The sequence below is a fragment of the Giraffa tippelskirchi genome, chromosome 5 (assembly GCF_054371585.1).
Source record: "Giraffa tippelskirchi isolate mGirTip1 chromosome 5, T2T-mGirTip1v1.2.pri, whole genome shotgun sequence".
Taxonomy (NCBI): domain Eukaryota; kingdom Metazoa; phylum Chordata; class Mammalia; order Artiodactyla; family Giraffidae; genus Giraffa; species Giraffa tippelskirchi.
The window spans coordinates 179,483,775-179,508,762 of NC_137279.1; the positions used below are offsets into that span (position 1 = coordinate 179,483,775).

General features: G+C 51.6%; 1 protein-coding gene across 7 annotated transcripts in view; it reads left to right on the forward strand.

The window, feature by feature from the left end:
* The first annotated feature begins 3,602 nt into the window (after positions 1–3,602).
* Positions 3,603–24,988, forward strand: part of RIMS3 (regulating synaptic membrane exocytosis 3) — a 48,782-nt gene continuing 27,396 nt past the window's right edge. For 6 of the 7 annotated variants that reach the window (XR_014054861.1, XM_081493966.1, XM_081493965.1 and 3 more), the window contains exons 1-2: positions 3,603–3,914; positions 20,414–20,608. The gene's annotated coding sequence lies outside the window, so the exon portion shown is untranslated. The remainder of the gene's footprint in view (positions 3,915–20,413; positions 20,609–24,988) is intronic. The other variant, XM_081493962.1, reaches the window with a different exon arrangement.

Sequence of the window (24,988 nt, forward strand, 5' to 3'; positions counted from 1 at the left end):
CTCCCACGTTTCCGGCTTAGGCAACCTGCATCTTGACCTCAGGTGGGGAACATCTGGGAGGAACAAGGCAGGCTGGATTGGCAGAGTAGGTGGTCCCTAGACCAGATCAACATAGACATGGAAAAGTTATCAAAATCTTTGTGCCCTAACTTCTCTGTGCCCAAACCCTAGCTTGGTCAAGTATACTTGTCCAACCTCAGCTCCAGCTATCCCAACAGCTCCTCCCCAAAGCCCCAGTCTTCCTTCTCATAGGAGGCTTGTAAGTTCTGTTCCACTCCTTCACCCCTCCTTCAAACTCGACAAGATTCAGCTTCAAGGACATCTCTGGGATCCCTTCCCACTCCCTCCATCCCTTCCTGGGATTAACATGTTCTCTGCTATTTCCAGGATTCATTGAGTCAGAAATGTTTCTCTGCCTGTCTTTCCTAATGGCTGTTTTTCTCAATTCTAAATGGCCAGCACCTGGGATAAGGCTGGGATCAAGGTTAATTTTTTTAAAAAAAACAACATTGTTTTATTGGTTTCTCCAAGGACTTGGCTTTCTTGCATTAAAAGTAGGGCCAGGAGTCAGCCCTTGAATCCTGACGGCACCACTTAAGAGACTGGACAAGTCACTTCTTTCAAATTCTATTTCCTCATCTGTCAAATGGAGATGATAATACAGTGGACCCACCTAGAAGAGTTGTTTTAAGGGTTGCTTTAAGGGAAATAGTCTATGTTAAGTGTTTAGCACAAGGCCTGGAACATTGTTAGCTTCCTCAAAAATTTAACTCTTATTTACATTAAGAAAAAATCTTCCTGCCTTAACTCCCAGAAACGGCATAAGCGGAATCAAAGATTGCAGTTCCTACTATGGCCACACGAGGGAAGTGGTGAGCAGCTTTGGCACAGACTGGCTCCACTGTGCTAAGGCACCTGCTGTGGACCCAGATGGCCAGGCTGGGATTTCCGGGGCTTCCCGGCCCCTGAACAGGTGGGCCCTGGCCAGGGTGCCGTGGGAAGAGCCTTTGCGATGTACTCTACCTTGACTGTCACAGACATGTCCGTCCCTTCTGCTCATGCCCTTCGCGGCTTGGGGGAGGGGCTGGCAGGCGAGAGGGGCAAGAGAAGAGGGCAACTGGAATGTAGACCCTCCAGTTTGTCTGTCAAGTCTTTCAAACTTAAATATGATCACACTTCTCTATAGAAGTTTTTATAGTTTTATAATTTTTATAGTCAAATTTATCAGTGTTTTCCCTTTGGCATCCAGGTTTCATCATACTTAGAAAATCTTTTCCATTCCATCTCCCATTCATAAAAACATTCACTTATTTTTCTTCTGGTACATTATGGCATTATTATTTAAATATGGGCTCCACCTGGAATTTATATCCGTGTAGGGTAAGAACACAGCTTTCTCTTATTTTCCCAAATAACTTGCTTGATAGTCCACCTATTTGTTAAAAGGTCTATACTGAATTTCCCCTCATTTACCTGAAGTGCTATCTTCATCCTACACAGAATTCCGCTGTGTGGTTGTCCATTTCTACTCTCCATTTTGTTTTACTGATTCCTCTAGGTCTGCTTCAATACCATACTGCTTTAAATACACTGGCTTTAGAAGATGGTTTTTGTTTTATTTACTTTTGGCTCTGCTGGGTCTTTGTGGCTGCTCAGGCTTTTCTTTAGTTGCGGTGAGCAGCGGCTACTCTTTAGTTGCAGTGCGAAGGCCTCTCATTGTGGTGGCTTCTCTGGTTTCGGAGCACGGGCTCCAGGGTGAGTGAGCTTCCGGAGTTGCCGCACATGGGGTCAGCAGTTGTGGCTCCCAGGCTCTAAAGCGCAGGCTCAACAGTTGTTGTGCGTGGGCCTAGTTGACCCACAGCATGGGGATTGACCCCAGGGATTGAACCCGTGTCTCCTGCATAGGAAGGTGGATTCTTTACCACTGAGCCACCAGGGAAGCCCCCTGAATATGTTTTAATATCAGGTAAGGTGCAGGAATTCCCTGGAGGTCCAGTGGTTAGGACTGGGCACTTTCACTGCTGAGCTGGGTTCAATCCCCAGTCCGGGAAGTAAGATCCCGCAAGCTGCGCTATGCAGAGGGTGGGGGCTGGAAATCAGGTAAGGCAAATCCCTTTTCATTCATTCCTTCTAGCTTTATTTTTTTGTCCCTGCCATGTTTATTCTCCTATGTGCACTTAAGGATCAACCTCTATCCCTCCGTCTACCCCCTGCCCAATCCTTCTAGAAGCCATTATGGAGCTTTGGAGTCCCTGAAATTATGTAAGAAGTGTACATCTGCACATTTCTCTAGAGGGAGTGTCCCAGTTTTCATCAGATGTGCAAAGGGACCTCGATTCCCAAGGGAGCCGCTGGTTTACCCGGCTTTGTGATGGGGCACATGGGAGGAGCACAGAGCAATCTGGAGCCCTCTCGTGTCTTCCACATCTTCACACACTCTGCTCTCCTGTCCTTCACCTCCACCATCCCCAGGAGGGTTGTTTTTATTAAATAATCCCAGTCATTTTCCTTTCCCCCCCTCACCTTTCCAATCCCCAGTCACATTGTAATCCACGCCCTCAGCAGGGAGACTACTTGCTTTGCCTGCCTTCAGGGAACAGTTAGGAAGGCAAACAGTAATAATACTGCCACCTCTGTAAATCAGTGAATTTAGAACACTGGAGCCCAAAAATGGAATTGACCAGCTGAACAACATTAGGCACAGGAAGATGGGACAGGCACGACTCTAGGAGAGACTGTATACAGTGTCCTTGAGTCCCAGTGCTCGGGGAGCCCACTTGGAAGCTCCAGTTAGGCAGTTAGCCCAAGTTAGCCCTCCAGTTAGCCCTTCCCTAGGACAAGGGCTTTTCAGCTTTGGCATTAGTGACATTTGGGGGTGTCCTGTGCATTGCTGGATATCTTGCAGCAGCCTTCATTTCTTCTCACTAGATGCCAGTAGCAATCTCAGATGTGAAAACCAAAGATGTTTTCAGACACTCTGGAATTAGGGGGAGCAGAATTACCCTAAGTTGAAAACCACTGCTCTAGAAGAGGAGAGCGGAGGCGAGGGAGTTAACTTGGGTCTCAGGGCAGGAACTACTCTCTTACCCTCCGTCTGAAAGGGTCTTTTTTTTTCATAGCAGGCACTTGGGCAAGCCTTCTCTCCTCTCTGGGCTTCAGGTTTTGCATCTGTAAACTGGATTTGAAGTTTGTAGATCATTTCCCCCTTCTCTCACCATCTGACATTCCTGGATCTGGTCCACGGTGTGACAGAGGTATCGTGGTGCCAGTAAGGTCCTGGGAGATCCCCCAGAGAGAAGGAAGATGAGAAAAAACAGAAAGACGTAGAGGTGGGGGCGGGGGTGGGGGGAGACAAGCATTAGCAGGAGCGTTCTGGAGAAAAGTAGACTCCAGGAGTGTCCTCTGACCCCGCCCCTTCGAGGCCTTATTAGCGTAGGTCGCCCCCAACCAGGCAAACCGAGACGCTCAAGATTCCCTTAGGCCCCGCCCACCACCATAGGCCCTGCCCCGTCGCCCCCGCCCCTTCAGATGGCCCCGCCCCTTCAGATGGCCCCGCCCGCCCGCCCGAGGCCCCGCCCCCAGCAGGCCCCGCCTCCCTCTTTGCCTCCCGCCAGCCGGGGCTTGGGCTTTGCACCCGGCGGCGGCTGACAACCGTGGCGGCTGCGGAGCCGGCAGCGCAGGCGGGCGGAGCGGAGGTGCCCGGCCCGGTGGCGGGTGATGCCCCCGTGAGCCTCTCTCACTGCCCCTCCCCGCCCCGCGCCCCTGCCCCTCGGAGTCCGCCGCGCGCCTGGGACCGGGCCGCGCCTACCGCCGGGTCCGCGGGGCGGGGTCCCGGGGCAGCACCTGCCCCGCCTTGCGGAGTCGCCTGGGCCAGCCGAGACCCCTCCCTGTCTGGACCCCGGCCCCACCTCCGGGTAAGTCGATAGGCCTTGCTTGCCTGGGAATGGATGTGGGGAGGGGATGGCGGAGGTCCGGGGGACCACGGGGCGGGGGAAGGGTCTCTGATGGTGAGGCGCCACGTAGGGACCTAAGTGTTTAGGGTCTAGGGCGGGGGTTTCGAGGAGGATGACAGTGTGTGTAATGACTCGGGTGGGGGCTAAGGTTTGAGAAGGGAACATTAGGTGTTTGGAGAAGCCCGGAAAATGGAGTAGAGGGCCCCAGAGTCTTGAGTTCTTTGCTGATGCTCAGAGCACCTGGGCCCTTGCTCCTCAACAGCATTGCCTCCCATGGCATTTTTGGAAAGTGCTTAAAATCTATCCTGGAAAGGGAGCTGGCAGGCAGCCTGCCTTTCTTTTTGCTGCCTGTGCCCTGGTTGAGAAGCTGGCCACTCTTTCCTCCAATGAGACATCATGGTGGTGTCCAGAGGACCCCCCACCCCCACCCCATATAAAGAAAAGAGGTAATGCCCACTCCAGCCCTAGGGTGTGGAGAGGGGACTCCTGGGAAGCCAGGAAAGGCAGTTGGTTAATCCATGGTGGGGAATCCAGGGTTCAAGGAGGCTTGGCAAGACCCTTGGTGCACAACCTGGGCATCCTCTCATTCAAGAGGAGGGTGTTTTCAGCCGCTGGCCCCAGGATGCCTGGACTCATGCCCATATCACCTTTTCTGGACAACCAATCCTGAGGAGGGGGTTTCTTCCCAGTACCCTGGGCCTGGAAACACAGGGAAGGCCCATAGCCCCCATGGTCCTGGTTGGGGAGAGCGATGCCATACCAAGGCCAGAGAACAGGGGCGCTGGCTGCCCTGCCACCTGGGGGCTCTCTGGATGTGGCCCTTTGCGGCTGGGGAGCTTGGATGAAGATCAGTGTCCAATCCTAGCCCCAGGGGTGTGGTCTGGATGGAGAGAGGAAGGCTGCCACCCCTTTGGTCCAGTCTTCTGCTCATGATGACTTCTTAAGTCTGGGGTCCTTGAATTTGGGGCCTGAAGTGGTGGGGCAAGGGCCTTTCTGGGCCAGGCCTGGTCACCAAGGGGTTAACTAGCCAGCCCCACCTTTGCTGCCAGCCACCAATTAGTCTGTCATCAGGCAGCTGCCAACTATCCCTGGGGGCATGTGGTCAGCCTAATGGGGCATTCTCTCGTGGAGGTGAGGAGTGGGGAAGGGGTCTGTGAAACCTGTGCGCAGCCCAAGCTCTGTGCCCTTCAGAGCCTGTTTAGGGCCCACAGACCCCTTCCCTGCCCTCTGTCCCGCTGCCTGGCTTAGAGACCTCCAGCCCTGGGGTTCCATACCTACCCGACCCTCTGCAGGGAACGAAGCCCAGAGTCAGGCAAACTTGGCTTCCAACCCAGGCTCTGCCACTTTCTGGCTATGCGCTATTGAGGAAATCACTTCTCCTCTCTGAGCCTCCTTCAGTAAAACATACCCACCTTCTAGATCTGCTGGGAGGAGAAAATGAAATGGTGGATTTGAGCCGCTTAGCACAGAGGCTGGCACTCAGGGGAGCTCAGTAGGTAACTGCTGAACTCCTGAACAAGCCCAGTGCCAAGGACCCTATGGGACAGGCAGATAGGAGCCCAGGGCTGAGAACTCAGCAGGGACCAAGATCCCATCCCTCGGGGCATGAGGTCTCAGTGGGCCAGGCACTGTCTCTGCCTGAACTCTCCTCCTTCCCTCCCTCCTCGCGCACAGACACTTCTGGTCTCTGTACATAATTGGATTTTACTGAGCGGAGTCCAGGGCTGAGCTGCTCCTTTCTGGGCATGCCCTGTCCCTAACCAGGTGCTAAGCTCTGTAGGGTCTGTCAGGGGTCTGGGTGATGCCTGCAGCTGCAACAGCAGCTGGCCCTTTAAGGAGGGAAGAAAACAATTATCTGGCCTGGGCATTGCATCAGCTGGAGGCTGGAGGGTCCCTGGGGAGGAGGGGGCAGGCTGGTGGTTGATTTCATTAGTGCCATGTGAGAACTCTCACCGGGTCTATCCCACTCCCAGGCTGCAGCCTTGTCTGTCCTGGGCAGCAGCCGAAACCCAGCCCCATTGACTCCCCCACCCCACCCTCCACCCCAGGAGCATCACCTTGGAGGACTTTGTATGTGCCCAAGACATGCAGGGGGAGGTAGGGAAGTGTCTCCCACACTGGCCTTTTTGCTGACTTGGGGTGCAAGAATGCCTCCTGTACCTGCATTGTGCTTACAGTTGGGGTGTCTCCCCTGCTACTGTTTGTCTGACCTGGTGCATGTAGGCATCTTGTTAACCCAGGGGAGGGGTGCCTTCTGCACTGGCTTCTCACTGACAGTGGAGCTGTCTCCTGCCCTGGTGTTTTGCTGACCCGACAAAGGAGCTGTGCTGCCCGGGCTGTGTGTGAACTGAGGCCACGAATTAGAGACAGTTGCTCTCTGGTTGGAGGTGAGCTGCCTGGGAACAGTGAGTCACAGAGGCAGAGAGGACTCCAAGTTCTTGGGCACCAGAGAGACCTGGGTTCAGGACCCACATCCTCCACTTCCAGCCTCTGTTACACTTCAGGACTCAGACGTCTCTGGAAAATAGGAATCATTTACACCCATACTGCCCCACCCCATCTGGAAGATGCTTGGTGGATTAAATGTAACTGGATGAACAGCCTCTAGTCCAGGACTGACGGACGGAGGGTGCAGACTATGTGATGATTCTCTTGCCTTTGTAAATCTGGGCTCCTCCACCTTGAGTTCAGGATGCCTGGACAAGAAAAGGAGGGTTGGGGAGGTGTAGGGGGAAGGGGAGAAAGGGTACAGGGCTCTTCTGCATCTGTCACGGGACACTTGATGCACTAAGCTCTGTGTGTCGGGCAGCTCCTGCCTCCATGGAGTGGGGATTCTAGCCGGGAGATGGCCCAGAGCAGGTAATAACATATGTGACATGTGTTGGGAAAAAAGAGACGCAGGGAGGCTAGCATGACAAGGAGTCAAGGAGGCAAAGGAGGAGGGAACCGGGTGTGCTAAGGCCTTGATGTTGTGGAAACAGGCCTGGCAGGGTGGAGAGGGCAGCGGAGAGGAGGGGAGGGAGGGGGCAGGAGTCAGCACAGTCAGGCCATGCCTCCTGGTCTGTCTAGCAGGACACTAAAGACTTGGGAATTATCCTGAAGCCTAGGGCAGCCTCTAAAGATTCTGAAGCAAGGACAAGGGCTGATTTCCAGAGCTTGCGGGCTGGGGTCTGTGGCCCTCAGGCAGAGCCTTCTCGGGGGTGACATTCTGCCCTCTCATACCCCTTCCCTGCTCAGCAGCCTGGGTGCCCAGGGGACAGGTTGTTTATGTCACTCGTCCCAGGGGGAAGGAGGCCAGTCCCAGTCCCTTCAGCTCCCTCTCTCTGGGCCTTGTTGACAAACTTTATCTCTTGGGCCCATGTTCTCCCAACCTCCCTGGGGAACCACAGTGTAAGAGGCAGGGCTTTGGCGCCAGGCATCTCTGCACATCCCAGCTCTGCAGTTCATGGGGGTGGGGAACCTCTGGTAATGCACACCTGTCTCTGATCTTCAGTATCCTCGGCTATGTTGATGTTATGCATCCATAGGAAGGATAAAATGAAATTCCAGATGGAAATCACAAAACCCTATGCAATTTCAGTTGGCATTTTAACTCTCTTGCATTGAGGCTGACCCTGACTCGAGGCCAGGCCCTGGGCTGGCAGGGGGTGGGGGCAGGGCTGGATTCACCAGTCTGTGGTTGCACAGGGCAACCTGTGCTTGGAAGGACCCCACACTTCGTTTAATGTTTGACTGTCACCATCTTGCAATTCTTAATAATTTTGAACAAGGGGTCTTGCTCTTTCATTTAGCACTGGGCCCTGCATATTATATGGCCCCACAAACTAGGTCGGAATAGGAAGAGGCAGGGAGCAACACGGACTGCAGATAGTCCCCAAATGGAGGAGGTGTGAGGTGGAGGGCATGACTAACTGTCCCAAGGTGGGTGGGATGTTAATAATAGTAACATTTATTTAGTGCTTACTGTGTGCTAGGTTCTCTGCTAAGCACTTGACATCTTCATCTTCAAACAGCCCTATGAAATAGGTAGGAAGATTATTGCCCTTGTATAGATGATGAGAGTGAGAGTCAGCTTCTTGGCCAAAGTAACACAACCATCAGGTGGCAGAGCTGGGGTCCCAACCCCAGGTTGTCAGATGGGAGAGCACATGCCTGGACCAGGGAAGTCTTCACCAGGATGAGCCGGGTCTGCAGGGTAATTTGGAGTTTGCAGAGAAAGAAGGAGGTGTGTGGGGAAGGGAGGGCTATTTCAGCCAGGAGGTGCCTGTGCCCAGAAGTGATACTTGGCCAGGAGAGATGGAGCTGAAGCCAGATGCCTCCCAGGGTTGAGAGGTGGCCTTTGGATTTCATGGTTCTGATTTTCCAAGCTCAGACCTTCTGGTCCCTCTGCTCCCAGGCCCTGCTGTGAGCACAATTCCTTATAGCTGTCCTGTACTGCCCACTCTTCCCCCACTCCTGGGTAATCTCCTTGACTTGACTTTAATCTCTTCTGGGCTCAAGACCTGTCTGACTACTTCATGGACCACATTTAGATGTCTCACCATCAGTCTCAGGTGGAAACTCGGGCCCCAGCTCCACCCGCTGGCACCTGCTCTGCCTCGTGTCCCCAGCTCGTCTCTGCTACCACCAGCCACCCACTTGCTCAAGCTGGAAAGCTGGAAGTCCTCCTGGACACCTCCCTCTCCTTCACCCCCACATTCCACAGCCAGTCCTTAGCAAGGGCTGTTGGTTCTCCTGACTCCCTCCCCATTCCGTCATCTTTCTCTCTGTCCACTGCCCTGCTCCAGACCAGCCTCAGCTCTCAACCTAGACCACAGTGACGGCCTCCTAAACTGGTCTCCTGACGTTTCTGTTCTTGCCCGGCTTCATTTCATGTTTCACACTGTAGTCAGAGTGATCTTCTAAAGATAAATGTTTGATTGTGTCATTTTCCTGCTTAAGACCCTTCCAAGATTTCTTGGAATAAAAGCCAGACTGACGTAGTCTGCAAGGCTGTATGGGATCTGGTCCTTGCCTACCTTTTTGGATCATCTGTACTGTTCGCCCTCTCCCTCAGCTGCTGTCCCTTCATTCTTGAATGCCCTCCCCCTCCTTATCTATCTCCTTCAGATAGGTACCAGCTCGAACATCATTTCTGCAGAGAAGCCTAAACCAGAAACTAAACATCAGCCCTCTCCATAGGACCCTGTACTTCTTCACGACACTCATCACACCTGACCTGCTTTTCCTCGTCCCTCTTTCTCGCTAGACTGTGGACTCTGTGGAGTCAGAAATCTAATTTTGCCTTGTCCCTGCGCATAGTAGGTAAACAGTGAGTTGTTCTATGAATGAAAGGATTAGATGAATCATTGCTGCAGCATTCTAACTAGCCTGACTGCCTCCAGGCTTGCCTTCTCTAGGCCTTTCTCTGTCCAGCACCAGAGCAATCTTCCCAAAACACAGAACTGACCCTGTCACCCCCTGCTACTTAAAATACTTCAATAGCTCCCCATTGAAGGCAGGAAGTGTCTCGGCTTTTTAGCATGGGATTCAAAGCCCTTTATGATCTGTGCCCGATGGCCCCTCCAGCCTGGTCTCCCCTCCTACCCCCTCCTCACACTTTGAACTCCTGGTCCTCTAACACATCAGGCTGTTTTGTGCCTCTGTGCCTCTGCCCTGTGGTTCCCTCTGCCCAGAATGTCTCCCCACCTCTGCTTTGTCTCCCTGGAGAACATCCTTCATTCTTCAAAATCAAGCTTAGCTGCCTCTTTTGCTGTGAAGCCTCCGAGGAACCCTCCCGGCCCTTCCTGAGCCGAGACCCCCACCCCCACCCCCACCCCCACTCATATCTGCACAGAGTCTACATCTTTTCTTCCTTGTCTCCTGTGAAACTGAGCTCTTCCGGTGCAGGCACAGTGATTGTTCATCTTTGTGCCTCCGAATTCCAGCTTCTCCCCTGTCCTTAATTAGGTCTTTGCTTATATACAGAAACCCACTCAAACCAGCCTCAGTAATAAAGAAGGGTTTCTTATGAGGACACAAGGGGTTCCTGGGAACTGAGGAGTAGCAAAATCATTAGCTTCTAGAAGATGAGACCTGTTGGCCAAGAGAAATTGAAGCAACTGATTTCTGTGCCTTGTTGACTGCCTTCACCTTTCTCTCTCTACCTACTGGGTTTTCTCTGCTTTTCCAGACATGGGAGCCACCTATAGTTCCTCTATTTCATCCCTCAGTTCCAGCTACATTCAGAGATAGAAGCCAGGGCTTGGCTGATCCAAGTCCAAACTCCCAGGAGAGGATCTGATTGGCTCTGGGGAGGTCAGGTGCCCATCTTGGTCCAATCAACTGCAGCCTACAGGGAAGGATCATAAAGTCAGACACGCAGACACGGCTCTTGTTTGTCAGTTATCTGGGCACGTACTTCAAGACACATCTGCTATAATCCTTACAGTGCCAGGTGGGCCTGGCCTCAGCCTTCTATCTGGTGGCAGCTGGAGAAAGCAGACCTAGCATTTTGACTGTAAGGGGAGTCTTTTCCTGGGGCAGCAGCTGTACGCAGGGCAGGAACTGAAGAACCAGTCGAATGTCATTCAGAGGCCTGAACAGAGAGTTAGGGAGGTGAGACCTTGATTTTCTCATTTCTCTTTAGAGTAGAGAGAGAGGCTTGAGAAGGGCATGAGCAGTCGGGACAGTTCTCTCTGCCAGAATCGTATTCATCTCCTAGAACTCAACTCATTTCCTCCCCTCAGTGAAGCACCATGCATGCCTTCATTTCTCCCCATCAGGCGTTCTTTACCTGTATTATTTCTAGTCTTTGTACTTCCCTAGTAATAAGTTTTTTGAGCACTTACTCTATACCAGACTCTATATACATGTATTATTATTATTTAAAAATTTTTTAAAATTATTTTGGCTGTGCTGGGTCTTTGTTGCTGCTTGGGCTTTTCTCTAGTTGCAGCGAGTGGAAACTACTCTCTAGTTACAGTGCATGGGCTTCTCATTGCAGTGGCTTCTCTTGTTGTAGATCAGGGGCTGTTGGGTGCAAGGGCTTCAGTAGCTGGGGCGTGTGGGCTCAGCAGTTGAGGTTCCTGAGCTCTAGAGCACTGACGCATAGTGGCACATGGACTTAGTTGCTCTTGGGCATGTAGGATCAAACTCCCTAGTGTCTTCTGCCTTGGCAGGTAGATTCTTTACCACTGAGCCACCAAGGAAGCCCCCACATGTATTATTTCATTTAATCCTCACACCCTATAAGATAGGTACTATTATTATCCACATTTTATTTTTTAAAAGTATTTATCTATTTATCTAGTTGATCCAGGTCTTTATTGTGGCATGCAGGATCTTCCATCTTTGTTGCATCATTTGGGATCTTTAGTTGCGGCATTTGGGATCTAGTTCCCTGACCAGAATCAAACCCAGACCCCCTGAAACTGGGAGCACAGAGTCTTAGCCATGGACCACCAGGAAATTCTCTGTTATCCCCATTTTAAAGACAAGGAAACTGAGGTTCAGAGAAGTGACATTTACAGGCTAGGGACACACAGCAGTGTGTGACTCCCAAGGAAAAGTTCTTAACCTTAGCTCCTTACTCACTTGCCCATTTGCCTTTCAGGATCATTTGGGCCTCACAGGCAGACACCAGGTTACACTGTCTGCTCCCTACTGCCCAGCGTGGGGCCAGCTCAGAGCAAGGGCTCTCAACTGTGGGGTGGAAGGATGCAGGCAGGGTAGAAAAAGCATCTGCCTAGGAGTTGAGGGGCTCCTCTGTATGGACCTACCCCATGTAGCTGGGTGGCTCTGGGAGTCTTTTAACCTTTCAGAACCTTATTTTCTCATTCAGAAATGGGCATGGTCATCCCTGCCGTGAGGCTTGTATTAGATAGTAGGTGTAAGAACAATTCGTAAATAGGAGAGAACCTAGCAATTTTTAAGGATTGTTATTACCAGAATGGAATGTGGCAACAGGGCGCCAGCTGGCCTCTGTGCCATCCAAGCTCCTGCAGGAGGCAGGCAGGCCTAGAGCTTCCTTCCCAACATGGGCCTGCTACCATCAGAGAGAACTGAGATGACTTTCAGTGGCTCATGGACGTGTTACTGCCTGCCCTTGGCTTGCATACGGAGAAAATTGGTTCCCTTTCAACTCTGTCAAGTCCACAGTTGTCCCAGGGAGAAAGTGCCGTGATGGTGTGTCTTTAACAACTTTCCAACTCTTGCTGCCCTCCCCTTTAAACAGAGATGTTGGGGATTCCCTGGCAGTCCAGGGGTTAGGACTTGGCCCTTTCCCTCCAGGGATCTGGGTTCGATCCCTGGCTGGGGAACCAAGATCCCGCAAACTACATGGCATAGTAAAAAAACAGACAAAAAAACCCCGCAGAGATCTTGACTGGCAGCTCTGTGTAGCTAAATTTTAATAATATATCTTTGTTTTCACTGTACTTATTTTACTGTCATTTTCTATTTATTAAAATTGGTATTGGCTTTCCGTATATAGTAGTCATGCAAAATTTCTATTTAAAATAAATGCATTTAAGTTAAGAGTGTTGATTTCAAGAAAATAAATAATGAGCCATATGGGCATATGGAAATTTGGCATAAATCACTGAGGGACACACAGTGTTATGTAGACAATGCAAGACTGGGAAGTTGTCCAGAGACATCAAGTACGTGGACCCGGATAATCTTTAAGCTCCCCTCCATCTGCCTGGAGAATTTGGGACTGTCTTGTACTGTGCCAGCCTACTCCCTTCTCCTCACACCCCTGGCATGGGGTGCTTTCAGAGAATCCTGCGATGATTGTCATGTAGATAGAAGAACGTGGGCCACTGTCATCCACCTTGCTTGAGAGGGGGACTCTTGGAGTTGAGTGTCTGGATGGGTGTCCCTCGCCTCTGAGCAGGACTTGGACACTCGTGGGGGGAACAGGAGCTGCAGGCTCCACAGTCCCCCTGATCTCCATGCACTAGATGGCCTCAAGTCCTCCCAGAGGGCTGGAGTCCCAGGCAGTGCTGAGGCCGTGGGGGCCGCGGGTGAGGGTGAGGCTGTCCCCAAAGCTTGGGGCCCAGCCACAGCACCAGGAGGCTTTGGGGTCTCAAAGGCCCTGTTCTGCTTGCTGTTCCCTTTCCCACCTCTTTGTGCCACTGAACTCCTGCCCCTGGGGATTGGACATTGACCTTGAGGGGCCCCTCAGAGGACACAGAGAATGTATCCTTAGGGCTCAAGACCAGGGCCAGGTGGGCAGGAGGGAAGTCCTGCTTGCCCCTCCCCACTCCCATGCTCACAGTGGGAGGGCAGGCCTGGGCTACAGGAGGGTGGGGGGTCTGGGTAGTGTGGGGCATGTACTTGTGTATCCCCGGCAAATGTCTGAGGGTCTCTGTGAAGGCATATATTGTGTGTGTGTGTTTGAGAGAGAGAGTTTGTGCGTATGTGTGCATGATGAATGGAGCTCTGAGTGATAGTCTGAGGGTCTATGTGGGGGAGGGTCTGTGCCTCGTGTGAGTGTGCGTGTGAATGGCAGGCTGTCTTCTGTGTGATGTGCTTGTGGGTCTGTGGTGAATATGTCTGTGTGTAATGTGTGTCTGTGAGGCATCTGGTGTGTGTATGTGTGTGTGCTGTGTGTCTAGGTTGCTTGCGTGCTGGGTGTGGTGTGTGCCTGTTGTTTTGTGTATGTCCTAATCTTTGTAGAGTGCGTGTCTGGCTGTGTGGTGTGTCTGAGTGGCTGCGTGCAAGCATGTGGCATGCACTTGGGGCTTTGTGCCTCAGAGAGGGTGCGGGGCCGGGGTTGCGGGGCGGGGAGGCGGAGGGCTTTGAGGGCGGTGTCTGTCTGGGCTGGGGCCGCGAGGATTGCTGGCTTCCATGGGAGGGTCCCTAGGGCAGGAGGCGGGCGCAGGCGGCGCCTTCCGGCTCAGAGCGGGCCTGGTAACCGGAGCCCCTTACTCCATGAAATATTGATCCGACCTAGCCGTGGCCCTGACCAAATAGGGCCAGGCGAGCACGGAGCTCGCTGTGGGGTAGTGGGGCGGGTGGGGGGAAAGCGGTGGCGCTGTCCGTGGTGCTGCCGCGCTCCTGGCGGGGGCATCAGCTCTCGGGCTAAAGCGGGGCTGGGAGAGGGAGAGATTTCTCTATCCACCCACAACCTTAGCGGGGCTCCTGCTTCTGAGGCTGAGCTAGTCTGTCCCTATCACTTGTCGGTTCCACCACCCCTTCTAGGAAGGGAGGACAGGGACCAAATGAGTATTTGGGAGTATCCAGTATCCCCCAGAGGTAGGGTTGGCCTGGGACAGTCTTAACTTACTGTGGTTTGAATGTTAGTATGTCTCTGCTCACTCTTAGAAAGAGTCCTAATTGGATGATAAATTATGCTGCCCAGCAATAGACTTTGCTCCAAAGACCTTTTCCCCCAGTTGTCTGCTCTGCCCCTGGGCGTTCTGTAGTTGGTGGATGTGCAGGTGCTGTGGGTTGGGGAAACTATCTTTCTTGTGCATGGGCTGAGCTGGAATAAGGGCTTGGGAGCCCCAGGCCCCTTGGCAACCTGCTGCAACCCAGACCTTCCCCAGGGAATCCAGCTCCCTTCTCCACTAGTCCAAATTCTGCTTTCCATTCAAGCTGTGCTCTTGCTCTGGGCTTCCTTTGCCCTCCTGTATCCTGAGCTATGCAGGCTTCTCCTTGGTCTCCATGTCAGGGTGTGGTCAGGTCTTCAGATTGGTCATCCTTGTACTCGTGACATTTTCTCTGAGTTCTCCTACCCTGACTTGCTGACTTTCCCTCCTTCAGTGGATTTCGTTTTCCTCCTCCCCTCTAACTGTGGGCATTACCTCTCTCTCTTTCCTCACACTCCTCCGGGCATTCTCCTTCCTTTCCACACCCCACTTTTCCCTCTGGGGTACACACCCAAATCCTGCCCACCCACTCTGCTTTCCTGAGCTCTAGGGAATCTGCTTACCTGCCCAACACCTCCATGGGGGAATTGCAAAATTATCTCAGATTCATCATATCCGAAATGGGCACTCATGTTTCCTTTAAGCCAGCTTTTCCCTCCAGGCCCACATGCTCTGCTGGTGGCACCTGTCAGCCCCCACCCTTCCTATAAATCATGTTGGATTCTGTTTTTTTCCCTGCCCCCAACTTTGTCCCATCACCAACTCCAGGCAGTCCCCCAAGCCCTTCCATGACTCTTGCACCCCTTTTCTCTTTCCACCAACACTGTCTGAAGCAGTGCAGCCCTGCTTGCATGCCTCCTGACTGCTCTTCCTGCCGTTAGGCTTTCTTCTGATTTGGCACTGTGTCCGATTGATCTCTGTAAAATGTTACATCTAAGTCATGTCAGATTTCACTCCCTTCAGGATTAAAGCCAACCTTCTCAGCCCTGCATTCAGAGCCCTTTCTGGGCTGTTCCCAGCCTACGTTCCCAGCCCTCTCTTCCGCAGCTGCACCCACCTCCTGCTTCAACTGCACTGCTCTGTTCACCAGCCTCTGAACATAGCATTCCTCCTCTGGTCCTTCCCAGCTGTTTCCACCTCTTTCCTCTCTAAATCGCACCCATCTCTTGAGGTGTTCTGCAGGGAATTGATCCATGATGCCTGCTCTGGTCTCCCAATCCTAAAGAGTTCACACCTTCTACAGAGCAGCCAGGGTATTTTTATCTTTACCTCTTGGTGCTTTGGGTGGTCCTCCAACCAACTGCGTGGTATCACTCGAGAGAGCTTGTTTGAAATGCAAAAACTCAAGCTCCACCTTCCTGTGACCCCTGGAATGAGAATCTGTGTTTCAACCTGATTCCCAGGTGATTTCTGTGCACATTTAAGTTTGAGAAGCTCTGGACCGGTGTGTCCACCGAGGGCAGCATCTTGCTTCTGTTTGGGAGTGGCCATCAGCCCCGGCGTGTTTTCTAGTGGGATGCCTAAGGACCAAGTCTCGCAGCCCCTGTCAGGCAATAGTGGCCACATCTGGCCATGAGCTGTGAGAGGGGTTGGGTGATGGAGATGGCCAGGAAGCATATGCACTTTGCCTGGATGTTTTCCCCTGAAATCTATGCCCCGCAAGGCCCCGGAGCTCAAGCTGTAAATCTGACTCCAGAAGGCACTCCTGTGACATGAGAAGAAATCAATTAATCAATAAAAAGACAGTTATCAAGAGAGCAAAACTTTTCCCTGTTCACAATACACATGCTGGTGGAAATGTCTGCTATTTTAATGTATATTTTGAAAAGAAAAATACATATATTCACTTTTTCTTTATGAGAGCATTAATACAGTTTCTAAAGTAGTAACTCTAGAAAACACAATATGTCACATGAAGAAAATAAAAATGATTCACAATTCTACTATCCAGCTATAAATACCATTTATTATGTTAATGCTTATTTTAGATCACCATGCATTCATTCAACAAATATTTAGAGAGTCCTACTGTGTGCCAGGCACTGGGGGATTCTGGATGCAGAAGATGGCATGGTTTCTCTTTCTAAGCAACACACAGCCGGAGTGGGGGGTGGGCATGGTGTGGGAGGCAGGCACTGAACAAGATAAGATGAGCAGTGTATTCATTTCCTAGGCCCAGCTGTAACAAAGTACCACAGAGCAGGTGGCCTAAAACAACAGAAATTTATTGTGTCACAGTTCTGGAGGCTGGAAATCTAAAATCAAGGTGTCAGCAGGGTTGGTTCCTTCCGAGGGAGGCTGTCCCATGGCTCTCTCCTGGCTTCTGCTGACAGCTGGCAATGCTTGGTATTCCTTGGCTTGTTGCTCTGTCACCCCAGTCTCTGCCTCCATCATTACATGGATTCTTTCTGTGGTCTATCTCTGTCTTCTCATAGCCATATTCTTATAAGTCCTTCTGGATTAGGGACCCACCCTCCTTCAGGATGACCGCAGTTTGGCTAACCCCATCTGCCATCTACAGCAACTCTATTTCCCACAAGGTCTGAGGTACCAGGGGTTAGGACTTTAAACTTATCTTTTTTTAGAGGGTGGGGGGAAACAGAGTTCAACCCATAACAGGCAAGGACAGTATAGGGTCTAGGGGAGCATGACAGGGGGTCTAACCTTGTCTGGAAAGGCTCTCCCAGGATGTGACATCCAGTCAGGGACTGAGCACGGAGTAGGGATTAGCCAGCAAAGGTTAGGGTCAGAAGTGGGGCTGAGCCAGCAGAGGTGGTGTGACAGACCAATGCCAGGCCCTCAGCACACAAGGGTGGGGACGGGCTGGAGAAGAGCGTTCCAGGCTGACAGGAGGCAAAGTGGCACTTCTGAGGAATAAAAAGAATGCCAGGGTGGCTGGAAAACAGAGGAAGGGAAGGAGTACAAATGACCTGGGTCACTTCTCTTGTGGGCCTTGGGAGGGGTTTTCACTTTCTCCTGAAGGAAATGGGGAGCCGCAGGAGGCTGTCATGCAGGAGTGATTCATCTTACCTTGTGAGCCGTCTCCTCACAAGACTAAGCTGTCTGGAGCCGAGTTGTTCCTCTGTGACCCCGGTTCTGAGGGAAGATGTGTGGCCATGTCCTCAGGAGCCCCCTGGCTGAGAGAAGGCACAAGGCAGCCCCGTCTGAGGAAGGGAGGCCTGGCTGTGCCCCCAGTGCCCTCAGCCCAAGTAGGGAAGACCAGCCATAGCCTCAGGAACCTTTTCCTGAACAGGAGACGGGGCTCGCTGAGCTCTGGGTCTGTCTCACCCTGGGTGTCCTGAGTCTTTGGAGTCTGGAGGACACAGGTTGTGTCCAGACACCCAACCCCCTGCCCTGCTGTGAGGACTGTGTCTGAGAATGGGTCCAGGGCAAGTGCGTGAACCACGTGGGCCCCTGAGGCCAGAAGCCCCGAGGCTGGGGGAGACCTGAATCGTGCAGGGGCTGGGTGCTTAGCACCTTGCTCTCCCCAAGCGATGTCTGGCTGTGGCCTTCATATCAGGACGCAGACTCAACTCCTCCTTTACCACACCCTCAGAGGCCACTACTTTACTGCGTGTGATGGGAGAGGGCCCCCCGGCCCAAAGCTGCTTGTCCCTCCTTGTCTGGGCTAGGTGGGCCAGGCTGGGTGGAGGAGAAGTGGGTCAGCTCTGTAGCTATGGTGACAGCGTCTGCTCCCTGCCAGCCTTCTCATCTCCTCGCCACAAACCTCACGATGAGATCCTTTGTCTGGCCTGTGTGGATGGGGGCCAGGAGGGCGAGGTTGGGGGCCAGAGCATGTATGAATGTGTGTATGTGTGTATGTGTGTGTCTGTGTGCAGGCTCACACAAGCGCCTGCTCAGAGCTAGTGTGCATGCCTGGCCAAGGGAACCCACAGATCCAGGTAGGACACTTCCTACTTCCCTGCCCACTGAAGGGATGAGGTTCATCGTGCCTCTCTGAGCTGGGCAGGAGCCAGGGGAAGGGTGTGTGTGTGTGTGTGTCTGCCGGTGGCTGTCAGTGTGGCTGCTTCTGTGTGCTTTGGTGTGGATGAGTATCTTAGGTGTGTGTGTGTGTGTATGTCTGTGTACACAGGTGATTGTGTCTTTAAATGAATATAATTCATGTGGGTCTGTATGCTGTGTAGTCACACATTTGAAATTCTGTGCCCTGTGTCTCTCCCTGTTATGCATAGTGTGTGTGCAAACCTGGTTTGGAGCAGATAAAAGTCATGTAACCAGGAGAGGAGCTGGCAGAGTGCTCCCCACTCAGGCTGGTGTCCTCCCTGGGTCCAGCTCACCCTCCCCAACCATGCACCAGCTCTGTCACCCACCTTTCTCACCCTGATGGGGGAAAGTGAATGCTAGAAACGAGGGACCCTGCCTTCTTCAGATACAGGTTAAAAAAATCAGTTTTACATCATGAACTGCTTCTCATTAATTGGTAAGGCTGTGCTGTGTTAAGAGGGATTCTGAGGTTAAGTCTGGCTTCTGACATGGGCACAGATTGGCCTGAGTGTTGTGGTGGGCAAGCCCTAGTGCTGGATCAAGGTTGAGGCAGAGGCCTTAAACCTAGCATCCAGCATCCATTGAGGGGCCAGGAGCTGAGATGCTGGCAGGGAAGATCACAGCGTCACATGCTAGCTCCCACCTCAACTGAGAAGTGCAGGGACCCAGGTCTCACACTTATGCTAGACTCTGGGTGGAAGCACCCAGGGTTGCAGTGGGAGGTGATCCTGTTGGTCTCGGAGCCTTCCCATGAAGTGGTTGTACCTGGTGTGCAATCCAGACTAATAAGCACCAACATTTATGGAGTCCTTTACTGTTTACAAAGGCACATTATGCAAAGTAATCATATGATGGCCCAACTGAGCATGTAGATTGTACCAATCCTTATTTTAGCAATACTTATATTTCATCTAAGAACCCTAAAGCAGGCATTATTATCTGCACTTCAGAGATGAGGAACTGTAGGCTCAGGGAAATTGCCCTGCGTCATACAGCTTGTAAGTGACAGATCTAGGTTTTGAACTAAGTATGCCTCCAAAGCCTGTGCTTTTTTTTTTGGCTGCACAGCATTGCAGCATGTGGGAATCTTAGCTCTCTGACCAGGGATTGAATCCACTTCCCCCCGCAGTGGAAGCGCAGAGTCTTAACCACTGGACTACCAGGCAAGTCTCAAAACCTGTGCTGTTAATCACTGTGCTGAGACTTCCCTGGTAGCTCAGTGGTGAAGAATCCACCTGCCAACACAGGAGACACGGGTTCCATCCCTGGTCTGGGAAGATCTCACATGCTGCCGACCAACTGAGCCCCTGCACGACAACTATTGAGCCTGTGCTCCAGAGCCTGCGAACCACAACTGCTGAAGCCCAAGCACCCTGGAGCCCGTGCTCTACAAGAGAAGCCACCACCATGAGAGACTAGCCCTTGCTTGCTACAACTAGAGAAAAGCCTGTGCAGCAACTGAGACCCATCACAGCCAATAAATAGATAAATATATGTATAAGAACTTTGTTTTAAAAAAGAAAATCACTGAAATCACTGTACTTTCTTGCTCCTCATTAACTCATCGGGTCTCCAGTCCAGCCCAGAGAGCTGGGCTGGGTCCAGGTGGCCAGTAAACTTCATTTTATAGAAGAGGAGATGGAGGTTCAGAGAAGCTGAATGACCTGCTCAGGGTCATACACTGGGGGCGGACCTGGAGCTTGGAGTCGGGCCCCCGCCCTCCGACACCCTCTCCCCATTACACACACTCCTGACTGCTGGTTGTGTCAGAGCGTCTGGGGAGGGACACAGACCATATCAATCAAGGGGAAGACAGAGGGAGAATAGAATCTAGAACTCATTAGCATCTGGACCTGGAGGAGTCCCTTGGCATTAGCACCAGCAATTTACCACTGAGGTCCCTAAAAGACAGGTTAGGGGACCCAGGAGTCTGGACAGTTTTAAAGGAGGAAACAGCGTCAAAGAGTTTGAGTGATTGGCTCAAGTGCACACAACTATCTCCAAAGTCTTATCTTTTTTACTCTACAAGCTACTGGAAGCCCTGGAGGACAGGTATCCTCTCCAGCCCTTCCTCTAAGCTCTCCTTTTTTCTTCCAGACTCTCATCACATCACCTCCTCCTGGAAGCTACTTTGACTGTCTTCACCTCCTTTCTTGAAAACTGGTGTCTCAGAAGTTAACAGAAGACTTGTGTAAATGCCCTAGGGGTGTGCTGTTGGGAGGGACACGCCCCCTGTGATGGGAACACTACAGTCGGATTCATCAGTTCGGTGCATTGGGGGTTTTCTTTAAGGTGAGAGGAGAGGAGGAAACACCTGACAAGTGATACAGGACCTGGGAGTTAGGAGTCTTGGGTTGGAGCTCTGGTTTTGTTGACGGCTTTCTCTGTGACCCTGGGTGTGTCTCCTTCCCATTCTGGGCCTTTATTTCCCCCTCTGCAAAATGAAAGGCTTGGGTTGGAATAGGGAGGCAAATCAGTTTGACCTCATGAGCTGGTTCTCATCAGTTGGTGATGCAGCACTGAGTTAAGAAGAATTCTGAAGTTAACTGTGGCCCCAGTGAGGAGGAGAGATGGATTAGTGATGTCTAGGGAGGGGTGGTAAGAGCCTTAGTCATTTGCCATTCCTTCCAGACTAACAGTCCACCACTCTGTGACAGATTCCTTGGTATTTTCTGTTGAAAGAGTGAGTAGGTAGTTTCATCTTGGGCTTTTGGGTAGCCTTACCGATGCTCAGGGGCTTCCTTAGTGGCTCAAACGGTAAAGAATGTGCCTGCAATGTGGGAGATCCGGGTTTGATCCCTGGGTCAGGAAGATCCCCTGGAAAAGGAAATGTCTACCCACTCTAGTATTCTTGCCTAGAGAATTCCATGGACAGAGGAGCCTGGTGGGCTCTAGTCCACGGGGTCGCAAAGAGTCAGACATAAGTGAGAGACTAACACTTTCTTCTTTCACTTTCACTGATGCTCAGAAAAGGTTTATTACTTGGTTAGACACATGGTCAAAAGGAGCAAGGGGCCCAGGGTGGCCAGGCCAAAACTTGAGTCCTGCTTTTATCAGGATTCAGGGGAGGGTGTGGGGAGCCTTTAGGGTACTGAGACCCCAGGGCAGAGGTCAAACATTGAAGGCTGGAAAGAAAACACTCCTTCCTTGGGCAGCTTGGACGGTATCTGCTGGCATGGAGCTTGGCAGGTATGGGGGGCAGCGGGAAGGGACCACTGGAGGGGATGTCCAAGCTGTCACCACAGAGGCTTCAGCGGGGAGAACTTAAGAGTGATTCTTTCATGACCTGGCAAGATCATGGGAGAGTTTCCTTCCATCAGGAGCCATGACCTGGGTTGGAAAAGGGACAGTCCTGCTCGGAGGCAGGGCATTGTTGCAGTGACTTTTGCAGACATTCCTTTAGCCATCTCTTAGGACCACCAATATGTGAAATGCTGTGTGTCAGCCCCTCTCTACTCTGCTCCCGTCTCCACCTGCTGCCCTGTTCCCATCCCTGTGCTCTGATGACTTGGGGGGCTGCTGTGAGCAGCACTGCCTTCCTCATAGAGGCCAGGTGGTTGGCTCTGGCTGGCTCTCTCTCTTGTCCATCTTGAGCTAGACTGGCTGCCCAAGAAGCATCCGGAGCTCTGATTCTGAGCCTGCTGCTGCCTTGTATGTGGAAAGGACTCAAGAGTCAGACTTTATCCGACCCCTTCGGTTTATACACAGATGAGGAACCCAGGCCCAGAGAAGGTCACACAAAGAATCTGTATATACATTATCACCCCACCTCCTGATTCTGAACTCTCCCCAGCTGCCCTGCCCTGGACTTGGGACCAGAGGTCAGGCCCTGAGACCCTGGGCCCTCCTAAATGTTCAACAGCTCTCCCGGGCAGTTAAAGATGAGAACGCGGCTGTGGATGGTGCAGAGTCCTGGATGTCAAACCATCTGCTTGTCGGTTCCATTCATTATTCATGAAGAAACATGAGCCCCTGGGTTGGCCGGGTCAAGAATTTTGTCCCTTACCCTCTTTCCTTCTCTTTCCGTGTGGCACCCAGGAAGCATTTGCTTCTCCAGCTGTGGTCTGAGTGCTGTCTCTGCTGCTCCTCAGATGCTCATGCCAGCCTGGGAACCTGGGCCAGAGCAGGTTTTCGCATCACAGATACTTTGCCTGCAGTTTTCTTAGCCTGGAGATCCGGGACAAACCTGTGCTGGAGGGCTGGGCTCCCCTCTTTGGGTGAGCTCTGGGGTGAAAGGGCAGGGGCTGCTGAGCGTATCTGTCTCTTTGTGAGAACAAGAGACCCAGAACAAGAGTCCAGACCTGGCTACTACTTAGCTGAGCTGGACGGTCGAGGCTTTCAGTTCTTAGACTCATTTTTCTCATCTGTGACATGGAGATAACTGCGCATGTAACAGAAATACCCTAAGGAGTAAATTAGGTTTATGCTGTAACCAATGCAAAGTATCAGATAAGCCCTTTCCCACCATCCACCAGAAGACCATGCAGATACCAAACAAACACACAGACTGGCACTAGAATTGGAAACTAAAGAGGTCATCATAGACTCAAGTCCAGGGGGACTTTCCATTAGCTGCAAGGTTGATGGGGGATGGATGGAGAAATACAACCCGAGACTCTGCAGACATCACAGGGCCAGGGAGAACAGGCCAGACAGCCACAAAGAAGGCAAGACGCGGCTTTGACTCATCCCTACTGTCAGCCCTCATTTGCCAGGCCGACAGGAGCCGTGCTGACCGGGAGCTCAGGCTCCTGGCAGCCATGCTCAGCTGTCTGGGACTGTCTTGCTATCCGCCCGGAGTGATGCCTTCCCTTCCCACCCCCGTTTCCCCTCCCCTTTCTGTGTCCTTTTGAAAAATCAGATTCCCCTCGGGATGACAGGGCCCTGGAAGGGGGACACCGCCCTGGGGAAAGTGCTGGGGGCCAGGACCAAACTGGGAAGGGCCAGGTGCAGAGCCCACCTGCAGCCATACCTTCTGAACTCTGCCCAGGCCCTGGACTTCGAGGTCGATAGCAGGAGATCCCGCATCCGCACTAAACAGAGCCCTGGGCGCCTGCAATCCTGCTCCCTCCCAGGGCAGTTCCCAGTGCCCCCGTCCTCTTCCCTAGCTCTCATCAGAACTGCCACTAAGCACTGAGTTCCATAACTAGTTGTTCACTGTCTGTCTTCTCCCCCGAACCGGAGGCTCTGGCAGGGCAGGACGCATTTGGCCCGGCTCATTACTGCATCGTTGGCACTCAGCATAGGCCCAGGAGTTTTAGGGGCTTACTTTTTCCTTAATTTTATTCTCAGAGAAAAGATATTTTTCTAAAGTATATTATTAAATAAAATGATGCCCCTTAGCATGAATATGAGTAATAGTTCAAACTTGGGGTCACTTGTGGTGACCATTTTGTAATGAATAGAACCACCAAATCACTATGTTCTGTCCCTGGATCTAACAGAGTGCTGTAGGTCTTTATGGTTCCATGTGAAAAAAAGAATAGGTAAAAAATTTTTTAATTGCTTTGGTTATTTTAGGACATTGTCTTGCCAATTTCTACAAGAAGACCTCTTAGAATATTGATTGGGATCACACTGAAACTATAGGTCAATTTAGGGATAACTGACTTTTTTTTTTTTGGAATAGTTTTTAAAATTTAAGTATAGTCAATGTATAGTATTATATGTTATAGGTATACAATATAATAATTGACAATTTTGAAAAGTAATACTCCATTTGGGCTTCCCTGGTAGCTAAGACTGTAAAGAATCTGTGCGAAATGCAGGGGACCCAGGTTCAATCCCTGGGGTGGGAAGATCCCCTGGAGAAGGGAATGGCAACCCACTCCAATAAACAGTTACTATGAGTGAAGTCATTCAGTCGTGTCTGACTCTTAGAAACCGCATGGACTGTAGCCTACCAGGCTCCTCTGTCCATAGAATTCTCCAGGTAAGAATACTGGAGTGGGTTGCCATTTCCTTCTCCAGGGGATTTTTCCCAACACAGGGATTGAACCTGCCTTCCCTTCTTGGCAGGCAGATTCTTTACCACTGAGCCATCAGGGAAACCCAGTTACTATGAATTGTTGGCTACATTCCCTTTGAATATTTGTTGAATGCAGCATTAGAGAGTAAATTTGTCGACTTTGGAAAGGAATTTGGCAATGTATTCCGAGAATCAGAAATATGTTTTGCTGTCAGTGTTAGGTAGGATGTTTCTGGGTGTAACAGAGAACCCCGATTCAAGCTGGCTTAAGCAATGGAAAGCATATTGTCTCACATAGCTGGAAAGCCAGAGAAGGCGGGTTCCAGGGTGGCATCTCTGTCCCGTGCCACCCTCAGCAACACTGGCTTCATCCTAGGCTGGGCTGTCTCTTAGGGAGAGGCCTTGAGGAAGGGAAAAGAGAGAAACACAGAAGGAGAAGCACCTGCCTCTCTTGTAAGCCTGGAGTCCAAATCTTCCTCTTAAGTCAGATTGAACCAACTTAGTCATGTGCCCACCCTTGGACCAGTAAGAGTAACCAAGGTGAATGCTGCTCACTGATTGTTTTAAACAGATCAAGATCTGCCTCTGAAACAAATGATGGGGTGGATAAAACCAGCACGCTGCCAGGAAGCAGGAAGGGAGAAGCTACCAGTGGCATTCACACTCGATAGCCCAGTCACTTCATTTCCAGGAGTCAATCCTAA